This window comes from Mytilus galloprovincialis, chromosome 7, assembly GCF_965363235.1.
Source record: "Mytilus galloprovincialis chromosome 7, xbMytGall1.hap1.1, whole genome shotgun sequence".
Lineage (NCBI taxonomy): Eukaryota > Metazoa > Mollusca > Bivalvia > Mytilida > Mytilidae > Mytilus > Mytilus galloprovincialis.
In genome coordinates, this window is record NC_134844.1 from 58,668,533 (window position 1) to 58,680,530 (window position 11,998).

The window sequence follows — 11,998 nt, forward strand, 5'->3', positions numbered from 1 at the left end:
ACTCTGAAATAGAGACCACATGACACAGAAATTCACAATAGGTCACAGTAGGGCCTTTAACAATGATCAAAACCCATACCTCATAGTCAGCTATAAAAAACCAGAGGCTCTCAAGAGCCTGAATCGCTCACCATGATTTTTTGGCGTTTAAGAGTTTGAGTGTCCAGTTTCGTTGTAGTTTGTTTTTTAAAAAACATTGTGTAAAATTGTCCTTAAAGGGCAATTACTCTTTAATGGGTCAATTGACAATTTTAGTCATATAGACTTGTTTGTAGATCTTACTTTGCTGAACATATTTGCTGTTTACAGTTTATCTTTATCTTTAATACTATTCAAGATAATAACCAAAAACTGCAAAATTTCCTTAAAATTACCATTTTAGTGGCAGCAACCCAACAATGGGTTATCAGATTTATCTGAAAATTTCAGGTCTGATAAAACTTCACCTTATGAATACTTTTACCTGTAGTCACATTTGCTCTAACTGCTTTGGTTTTTGAAATAAAAGCAAAAAACTGCATTTTACCCCTTTGTTCTATTTTTAGCCCTGGCGGCCATGTTTTTTGACGAAGAAGAAAATAAAAATCAAACTTTATTCTGGACATCCTAAGGATCATTCAGCTGAAGTTTGGTTGGAATTGGTACCGTGGTTTCAGAAGAGAAGATTTTTTAAAGTTAGAAAACATGATAAACAAATTGTTTAAAATTGTCCTTAAAGGGCAATAACTCTTTAAGGGATCAATTGACAATTTTGGTCATTGAACTTATTTGTAGATCTTACTTTGCTGAACATATTTGCTGTTTACAGTTAATCTTTATCATTAATACTATTCAAGATGATAACACAAAACTGTAAAATTTCCTTAAAATTACCAATTTAGTGACAGCAACCCAATAATGGGTTATTAGATCCATCTGAAAATTTCAGGGCTGATAGAACATTACCTTATGGACACTTTAACCCCATGTCAGATTTGCTCTAAATGCTTTGGTTTTTGAGATATAAGCCAAAAACTGCATTTTATCCGTGTGTTCTATTTTTACCCATGGCGGCCATGTTTTTGGCGAAACAGGAAATAAAAAACAAACTGTATTCTAGATACCCTAAGGATCATTCAGTGTATGTTTTGTTGGAATTGGGTCAGTAGTTTCTGAGGAAATGTTTGAAAATGGTTACAACAGACAGACGACGACGACGACGACGGACGACGACGAACGCCAAGTGATGGCTTAAGCTCACCGTTCCGACGTACTAAATTATAATCCTGGTACCTTTCATAACTATTGTAAAACAAATCAAACGAGAAAACTAACGTTCAAGTTTATGTACCAAAAATTAACGAAAAACAAATATGTAACACATCAACAAGCGACAATCACTGAATTACAGGCTCCTGACTTGGGACAGGTACATACATACAGAATATGGCGGTGTTAAACATGTAAGCGGGATCCCAACCCTCCCTTAACCTGAGACAATCGTGTAACAGTACAACATGAGAAAGAATTGAAAATGATTTAACTAACCAGATGGATACAAATAGAAAATATATCTAACAGAACTCAGAGTGGACATGTTCGGGTACTTGTAAACCTTAAAAACAAAAAGGCACTAAGTACTAATCTAGGAGTACATGTAGTTAAATTTTTGAACTACTAAGGCTTTTCTACCTCGATCAGGATTTGGTTACAGTATCTGTATTTGACAAAACTTTTCGGAATTTTGGTCCTCAATGCTCTGCATTCCTGTACTTCATTTTTTTTATTTTTCTATTCTCCCCGGAGCTCGATATTTCCGTTAATTTACTTTCTACATAAAAGTTTCAGTAAGTTTGGAGCATTTCGAATATTGTTTTTAATTTTTGCTGTTTCAATTGTTCCCATTACTATTTTTTTAATTCCAAAAACTTATATCACGTTGGCATATGACACATAACATTAAAGTCTTATTGTGTTTGATCTACCATTTTAAGAACTGAAATGCTATTGTAAGGTTTTTATCATAGAGTTATAATGGGGAGCCTTTTTTCAAAGTTAATACTGTAGATCCAATGTTTCTCAAATCATCCAAAACCTGTAAATATGTAACATCTACCTTGAATACAAATTTAATAAGTTCAGCCATACTTGAATGTTTCACAAACAAAACTAAAACTCTATTTTTTACATATAAAAGATTCCATAGTCTATATATTTGCACATTTGCATATGATACTTAGCATTACGCTGGGGAAAAAAGAAACGGATGAAATGCAATGCGGCATCATATCGAATGATGGACCAAAAAGAGATAATTTTTTAATCTAAACATTTTAAATTAAATCAAACAGGCGAGCTTCATCATGAATATTTGCCACTAGCAATTGCTTCTTATGTTCATAATAACGAAGTGCGATAGGATATCGAAAATCAATACCTCGTGTTAATAGCTCGCGATACATTTGTCCATCATTGGAGATAACAACCACATTATTCGAATGAATCCCCGCCACGTACAAATAACCATCACTATCTACATCAATACCAAGGGGATTTTTCAGAACGTCTTCATTTTTGAATGTCCATTGTATTTCACCTTGTAAGTTATAACATGTCACAGTGTGATTGAGTCTGTGTGTATGATAAATGTTGTCTTTAAATGTGGCAATGTAACCTTCACTGGCCATTTCTTCTCGGACTGTGTCGCTTAAAGTCTCGTCGTACAGATTTATCATTCTTGTACCTTTGTTGAAGGCGGAATAAATCAGTTGATTGTCCTTCAATACTATGCCATAGTTATCCGAACTCAGTGAAATTGTTTTCTTAATTTGTTTCCTCTCCAGATCTATAATGGTCAGATATTGCTTATCTGATTCGCCGGATGTAACAACCAATGTATTGTCATTACTGATGTATACTATATCAAACGCTCCACATGGTATCTTCATCTCAAATTCTTTTGATCCTTGATCGTTGAATACTCTTACTTTCCCTTCATGGTTGTAAGTAAATACGAATCTACCATCTGGCAGCATACAACATCCATAAATCCATCTCCCTTGAAGGTTTATTTTCTTGTGTATCTTCATTTTAATGTTTTCAATAGATCTTGTTTGAACGATCGGTACTATTATCTGGGCTTCTTTAGTTTTCTTTCTGCTTAGAACAATATCGGCAGGTTGTTCTTTAATATGCACTTCTCCAAAACTTCTCCAAAACTTTTAATATCAAACATGATCTTCTGAAAAACTCCATTAATCTCAAATTCCAAAAAATGCTCGTTCAAATCCTCACCTTCAAATAATGAGTGCAGGAATTTATCTTTGCTAGAGACGTCTTCTTCGATTTGCTTCACTGAAAGGAACATCTGAAGGTTTGTCGCGTGTTGTTTGGTATTCGTTATGTTTCTCTGACAATCTGCTACTTCTTTTTCTTTCTTTTCTAATGCTGACAATAACTGATTAATTTTCAAGTTTTCTTCTTCCTCGACCGCGTATAACTGTTTCATTAAATCTTCTTGTAGTTTGTCGAGATGATTGTTGATCTCCATTCTAGTCTTCTTAATTTCTTTCTCAATTTTCTTTTTCTTTTTTCTTTCAGAGTCGACCTATTGTCCTGTTGATTCTTGCGAATTTTTTGTAGATTTGCTGCCACTTCGACATATGTTTTCTGAATTTCAGACAGGGCATTGGGTGATTCGTAATTCTTAATAACGTCATCTAAATCAACGATATCCCGACATTCTTTATGTGAATCTACTATACATTTGCTGCAGCAAGGTCGTTTGTGTTTCTGGCAAAACATTTCAAACTTTTTATTGCGTTCGCTACAGTATTGAGTGATCTTCAGTACATCGCTTAGAAATTTTTGGTAATCGGTAAATGGTATCACACTATGGCTCCTCGACGCCTTGGACAAACTATGATGTTCATGACATTCCTTACATAGTTCTTCATCGCATTCTGTACACCAAACAACGCACGGCTTGGTGATCAGTCGGAGGTCACAAACACAACAGCTTTGAGAGGAAGTCGCCATGAAACACGAGACTAAAAACAAATCAATACCATATCATCAATTATAATTATCATTGTTTTATTATATAATCTAAAGTATATACAGTATGAAATATTAAAGGTCGCAATAATAGCCTACGATTAATGTTGTTGGCAATTTATCATACAAATATGGTACAGTAAACTGCAAAATATGATATATAGTAAGCAAGTCTAAAACTAAAAAGGTATAACATAAAAAAAAATGAACTAATATTAAATATTTCGGATAACTAATATCCAGGTTCAATGATTTGTATCGTATCTTGACATTTGGTATTCGAACTGACAAATAATCTTGATTGTATCAGAATTTATCACGAATCAGTACGCTTGTAAAATTGATCTTTTGGAGCACGAATTCAATAAAACGGTGAGAGTACTCTCGTACTGAAGTTACAGTAAACAAGTGATGATTAGGACTAATTTTGTGTTTTATACCAATATCATACATAAAGGACAATTATATATATATATATATATATATATATATATATATATATATATATATTGAAATGTGTTGGTCATCTTTTTTGCACTTACTGTCTTTTGTGTTATGACATAAGCTACAAATAAGCAAAATGTTAAAATCACTATTGAAGTGTTTTAACTCCCTTTAAGTATTTGATATTTTCTAGAGCTAGTTTATGATCGACTGGTAGTGCAAAATACGGTCATTTGGACTTCCCCCGTCCATCTCGTTGTGATGTAAAAAGCAGTCCGCAATGTCATGTAAAGGTGGAATGTGTAAATATGAGCCTCGTTCTTATTGATAAAGAATTAATAGGCTTTCTCTATGAGAAAATATCTGTGCGAAGACGGGAGTGTGGCAGTTGTTTCCCGTTCTTTTGGTGTGTTTAAGCTTTTGATTTTGCCATTTGATAACATGTAACAGGGGACTTTCTGATTTGAAATTTCCTTGGGGTCCAGTATTTTTGTTATTCAACTTTTGGTTACATGGTTTTCCTTTATTAATTCATCTAATTGTAGAGATTATTGAATTGGATTGACCTTTCGAATTTACAGTTTTACTATGTATGGATATATGTAAAGAACTTAACCGTCCGTGTCTAAAATTTACCATGCAAAACCAACCATGGCCCAACAATGTGTAAAAGATGTCTGCTTGTCATGTTTTGGAATTTTGTCAGATTTTCGGAATCCTCTGGTTTTATCCATTTGAATGCCTTAAAAAACATTCCCCATGAACCCCCATTTTCTTTTTATAAATCTTTTATATGATTAATTATAAGTCATTTGTAAAAGTCTTATAAAATTTTATTTATTTTTTAATAGTATTTGAGAACTTTAACTGGTGTATGATAAAGCTATGAAATGTCAAGAGAGAACATTTTTCCGCCAAAACTTCAATAGCTTATATCTCGAAAACAAGCACATGAACCCCTGTATTTTTTTTTTGCTATTTTGATTCCTCAATTTGTTCCCTATCAATACATACTAGTTTTATGAAAAGTTATTTATTTTGAAACTGAGCAGCGAACATCCTTAAGATTGACATGGAAAATGACAGTGAATAGTGATATAACTTTATAACTCAGTAAACCTGTGTTTTTTTTAAAAGTTGGTACTAATTGAGAACTTTCTGTTAAACAATTAAATAGACCAATGGAGCACATGCATAAATTGAATGTTTTGAAAAAAAAAACCAATGAAATCTCGAACCTTGATTTCTTAAGAAATTTTGTTATTTTTTATATGTATATATTATCTCTTATATATAGAATTAAAGTATGTTTAGTGTTTGGCGAAAAACATAACTAAAAAAAACCACCAAGAGGGAAATAAAATGATTAGGATGAGGGGTTATTATAGAGAGTCTTTTCACGTAAGAAGTGTATGTGCTATTGACATGATTGAGGACTAACCACTGTAAGCAAAAAAAAAGGAATATGTTATAATCATTAGGAAAAAAACAGTATCACTCATATTACATTATTATTTTGCCAATTAAATACGCATTGGGAAATTACTTTTATCCGTCGGTATAAATTTTAACGGTCTGCGCAAAAGTTACATGTTCGTAGGTTCTTGAATTTGTGAATTTAGTTTTCTGAAGAGGTAAAATCGAATAATTCAGAAACGATAATTCGTAAAATTATTCATATTCTGTTTAGCAAAATAGGTTGTTCATTTTCACTCACGTGTTAGTTTTTCAATACAAATAATATTCATATATAGTATTAATAAAATAATTTAGAAAATTTAAAAAGAAATAGAAGAGCAGATTCATCTATGCTTACAAATAGTTTTGATTGACGGAAAATGCAAGGTAAACGTTTAAGTTGTTGCACAAAATTAATCAATTTGAAGACACGAATTAAATCGAGATTGAATGATCAACAATATAACGACCATCAAAGGTGTTAATTGAGCCATAAGCATGTTACATTACGAAAACGGTAACATAAGCAAATGCTACAAATGAACTTTGAACTGTAGAAAATCAATTCCTACGAAACAAAAAAGGCAAGACCACAAAAAAATAATGAACTTTTTTTTTTTTTCGTATCAGAATTATGAAAACAAGAAATGAACACTTATCATAGGATATCATCACCGGAAATCTGAACTTCATCGATTAACTTACTTTTTATGAGAAAGATAAAAATGTTAAAAGTGGTACAGTTTAAATATTGTAAAGATTAAATTGGAAAAATCCGGTTTGAAGTTGTAGATACAAAAAGCATATTATTTTGACAATTTATAGACTTTAAAGTATTTGAGATGCCTACTCAAAAGTTATTGTTGTTTGTACTGTAATGATTGATATTGACAATAGAACAATAAATCTCTACACAACAATAAGTTATACAAAGGGTGTAACTGAGTTGACAGAATCAAATGAATGTAATTTATGTGGTTGTTTGATTGTTTTACCATACTTTTCAAATTCTTTAAAATCTATTATTTTAAAATACAAAATATATTTAAAAATTCTCATCAGAGTTTTTATTGGAGGGGGTTAACACAGCCATCTAATTCATTTGGTGTGAATGATGATCGTTTAAGTGTGTATTTTTAAAGAAAAAAAAATATTCATTTTAAAAATTGACGGAATTGGTGGTTTTCATACAATTTTATGCATCTGTCAATAAAGAGGTTCAAAACCACCATTTTCTACATAAGTAAATGTCTTTACGAAGTCAAGAATATAATACATTTGTAATAGTTGTTACCCATTTGATAATATCGGAACTTAACACATTTATTTAAAAATAACAGTTTTTGGCATGACACGGGTCATGTTATTCTTATATATTTTATGATAGATGATACTAAACCCCTAACTGGAGGGATTGTGCCTGATATTCATATGATGAAAACATAATCTTTCAATCAGTTCAATTGAGGTCTAGTATATAGTTGTATGTATGTATTCTTGTCATTTTAATTATTTCCTTTTGTTACATCTTCTGACATCGGACTCGGACTTCTCTTGAACTGAATTTTAATTTACGTATTGTTATGCTTTTACTTTTCTACATTGGCTAGAGATATAGGGGAGGGTTGAGATCTCATAAATAGTTTTAATCCCGCCGCAAGTGCGCCTGTCCCAATTCAGGAGCCTCTGGCCTTTGTTAGTCTTGTACGATTTTTAATTTTAGTTTCTTGTGTATAATTCGGAGTTTAGTATGACGTCCATTAGGGCGCACTACGTTTGCGCGCATTTGGGGATTAAAATATTTAACGTTTGCGCGCAGCTTTTGATTACATTTGCGCGCATTTATTTTACAGGTAATCTCAGGTAAAAATATAAATAAAAATTATATTAAGTTATAAATAATTATAAATTTTTAAAAATAGTTTGCTTATCAGTCAAATTATATACTGTTCATATTGAATTCTACATACACCTTTGACTTATTGAATTGAGTCTGAAAATCGAAAAAAATCTGCGGTTTTATCTCTTTTTTCCCTGCCTTATGAGACTTAAACTAAAGGAAGGGGTACTGATACTTGTAAATAATTGAACAAATTAATAGATAAATAAGCATTATTACCTGTATTTTCCCTGAAATCTTACTGATTGAATACTTTCAAAATATGTGCCTTATGATAACATTAAGAATGGAAATGGGGAATGTGTCAAAGAGACAACATACATGTACTAAGACTAACGGAAGGGGTACCGATACTTATAAATAATTGAACAAATTAATCGATAAATGAGCCTTATTACCTGTATTTTACCTGAGTTTACCTGAGTTTACCTGAGTTTACCTGCCAAAAAAATGCGCGCAAATGTAATGGAAAGCTGCGCGCAAACGTAATGGTTTTTGTGCGCAAATGTAATGATAATGCGCGCAAACGTAATGCACCGGTCCATTATCACTGTATTAGTGTACATATTTTTTAAGAGGCCAGCTGGAAAGCACCTACGGGTGCGAGAGTTTCTCGCTACATTGAAGACCCATTGGTGGCCTTCGGCTGTTGTCTGTTCCATGGTCGGGTTGTTGTCGTTTTGACACATTCCCCATTTCCTTTCTCCATTTTATTCAGTATTTGATTTTGTCATTTGTTTAAGGATCGACTTTTTACCGTTTTGAATTTTATTGGAGTTCGGAATTTTTGTAATTTTGCGCTGGAAATAAAAGAAAAAAATCAAGAGGTTATTTTTTTTTATATATAATGACCGTAAGTTTAAAGTTTGCTTTTGAGTTTTCGACTAAAGGTTTTTATGAATGAAAAAACAATTATTCATGTAAAACTTCCTTATCAAAATATATACACTTATAGAAAGTTGTTTCTTTTCAGAATGAGAAACAAAAAAGTTCGATTATCAATATAAGTTATAATTAACTTCAGAAATGTACCAAATATACTAAGATTGCACACATAGGTATAGTTATTACATTTTTATATTTTAATAATAAATGGATGACACTTCAAAGATAAAAATATATCTGAAATCTTAAACGGATATGTGCAGATGTTTTACCATAAGATTGTATCTGGTGATTAAATGTATCAGATGGAAATCAAATTTCACTGTTGTTTAATAAGGATCATTGCATTTGCAAGCGATAAAATTTTGATTCTAAATTGGGCATATATGCATATAAGTGAACACTTATTCTTTACTTTGAAAGCTATAATGTATTGATTGTTATGTACATTCACACGTTACGTACTTCATCATGTTTGTTCAATATTGATAAAGGGCTGTTAATTAGGAAATTGTGACAAGTAGTTACCTCAAATTTGTTATCTAGCTTCCTGTCAGCAAGCTTTACCGTCATATACGATATAGTTGTTTTGTGTATTCGTAATATTAACTTAATTTTCAATTTATGTCAACTTGATAACACGCAAATGTACCTGTGTCATTTTGGTCTTTTGTGGATAGTTGTCTCATTGGCAATCATACCACATCTTCTTTTTTATATGTATTATTGATTAGTGCAAATGTCTATTAAAAGGAAAGCGCAAATTATCTATTACAAAACGCAACGTTCTGTTCCATACTGGACCATACTTTTATTAATTATCAGAAACAATAGTTCCTGTACCAATTGGTATATTTGTTACTAGTTAGAGCTTGTAATCATTTAATATTAACGAGAATAAATGCCTTTTTCACTCTTTTTTTAAATTCAACAACATTGTTTATAAATCTAATATGAATTTGAGTCAAATCGGTGAACATGAATTTGACAGCTAGTGCCCTTAAAATAAATTATGAATTTGGAAACATATACCAGGCATCCTCCGGTTTGATAATTTTGATTGGCATTAGAAAGAGCTCGGTATGTTGCGTTGGGACAGAAATTCTGCCTTGAAACAGATAACATACGGAACCAAAAAGATGAAATGCAAGGTGGTATGTTCATACATCATGAACACACAAATAAAGTTCCTTATCTCTATATTTTGGGAAAACTTATATTTTGCATTGAAACGAAAGTTGAATGTATATTTTTTTTTTATTTCCTGTACTAAAGTCATTGATACGCAAGAGTGAATATGGTAATGTGAGAAGTAACATAGACTTAATCTTGGAAGTATCGACTAGAATCAAAAACTTACGTTTTAATGTGGACTATTTTTCATCTCCATCTGATTAATCAGGAAGTTGATGAATATTCACGTGACTGTGACTGTATAATGTGTAATACGGAACTAATTAATTGAGGAAAGTTTCAATTTATAAAGACACTCAATAGCACTTTGTGTCGTTCCAGCTCAACATCATATGAGTCGTTTCTGTTCAACACCTTTTGTACAAATGGTTTTTAAACGTAGTTATCATGGTTAGGGAACTTTTTTTTTTTAATAGAATGATCCCCATTTTGATGGAAATAATTGTTCTGAATGCAAATTTCTCATACCTTATAGTATTACATTTTGAAAAAATTGAGCGAGTTGAAAAACTAATTACATAAATTAAATTCAGGAATGACTGTTTTCGTCTGTAACGTGCGGGAACTTTGGTCCTTGATCCTCAAATTAATGATTTTTAATCAACAAAGAAATATGGATTGAAAAATTGCAAGTAAGCTGTTTCCGTGAAATTTCTTATGAACCGTACAACCGATGCTCTTAACATTGTTGCTCATTTTTCTCTATTCATTGTTTTATACCATTACTTACTGTAGTAGCTCATTACTCTATTTATACTCTTTTGTATACCAGTGTTATAACATCAGGTGCCCATTCAACAAGAAATCACTCTTCAGTGATGCGCGAGGCCAAACAATTCAAAAGTCCAAGTGTTTATTCACGAACTTAAGAGATTATAAAATACCCTTAAAATGACGAAAAGAAAAGCTATATCAAGACAATGAATCTGAACAATGCATTAGGACTTGAAAGGCTTTTCGGCTTAACAAGACAAGAATGGTTTATAGGTATATCATTAAAAATCATGCTAAGTTCTTATTAATAAGTAACTTTTAGACAATGCCTGACTTTAACAACTCAAAACAAAGTGGAATACCACCACCATGAGAAACCACTATATTATGTCTCGATTATTGCTTATCGGTTAATGCCGCCGTATTGAATAGAGTGGGAAGGGGCGTAGATCTTTGGATGTAGAGGGAAGTGGTCGAAAGTACGAGAAAAACCTATGCATGTTTCCAAACAACTATTCTGTTAAAAAGATGTTATCCCAAGTGTTTTGGAGCATGTCCGTCTCTATTAAAAAATAGTCGCTATCTGCACTATAAATAAAGAAATATGTCTCCTTCGTGCAAGCTCTGAATATGTTTCCCTAATGTAAGCTCTGTAGCAGATTCCTTTTCCGGATTTGGCTATACTTTATGTCTTTTTTGGTTTTATCATCATCTCTGCAACGTTTGTATAAGTTTTCGTATGTTTTGCCTCGATCCCAACCAAAGAGACATGTATTATCGAAACACGAATCTGGTGCAGTAAACTTGGTAACTTAAATGTAATCAACTTATTTTATTTCTGCGTTTAAAGCTAGACCCGAAGTTATCACCCGGATTTAAATGATGATTTCAAAACAATACACAAGCAATTGGTATTATAAACATTTATTGCAAAATATATATGCAAAACTAACTCTTGGTGATGCATTGCATTTTCTATATATTGTGTTGTTTTTTCTAACAAATAACACTTGCACATCATAGAAAAGCAAGTGATTTATCTATGTTTCAAATTTAATAACAAAAATCTCCGTATTAAAGGCTGTGGATTTCCTATAAAATTCTTGGTTCATTTGCCACAAAGTACTCTTTTTCTATTTAATGCAGTGAAACAGTACATAGTAATGCTTTGCATCAAGTTCCCCCCTGGTATATGTACAAAATGGCCTATCTCTATTATTCATTATATTTGTAGTTTTGATACAATTGAAGTTTGAAAAGTTCGTACAAAAATGGCTACAAAAGGGGTCATAAGTCATAAGAAACATCAAATAAAAAAAAATAATGCATATGGTTTTTTTATATCTCAATGGATAGTTTTCATTATAA

General features: G+C 31.8%; 2 protein-coding genes across 3 annotated transcripts in view; one reads left to right on the forward strand and one right to left on the reverse strand.

The window, feature by feature from the left end:
* LOC143083383 (uncharacterized) overlaps positions 1-10,163 on the reverse strand; it is a 201,843-nt gene extending 191,680 nt beyond the window's left edge. The window contains exons 1-2 of one of the 2 annotated variants that reach the window (XR_012980673.1): positions 10,083-10,163; positions 3,900-4,028 (exon numbers count right to left, since the gene is read on the reverse strand). The gene's annotated coding sequence lies outside the window, so the exon portion shown is untranslated. Of the gene's footprint in view, positions 1-3,899; positions 4,029-10,082 lie in introns of those variants that run through there. The other variant, XM_076259639.1, reaches the window with a different exon arrangement.
* The window catches only part of LOC143083385 (mediator of RNA polymerase II transcription subunit 18-like), a 197,876-nt gene that overhangs the window by 143,342 nt on the left and 42,536 nt on the right, over positions 1-11,998 (forward strand). The gene's annotated exons all lie outside the window — the stretch shown is intronic.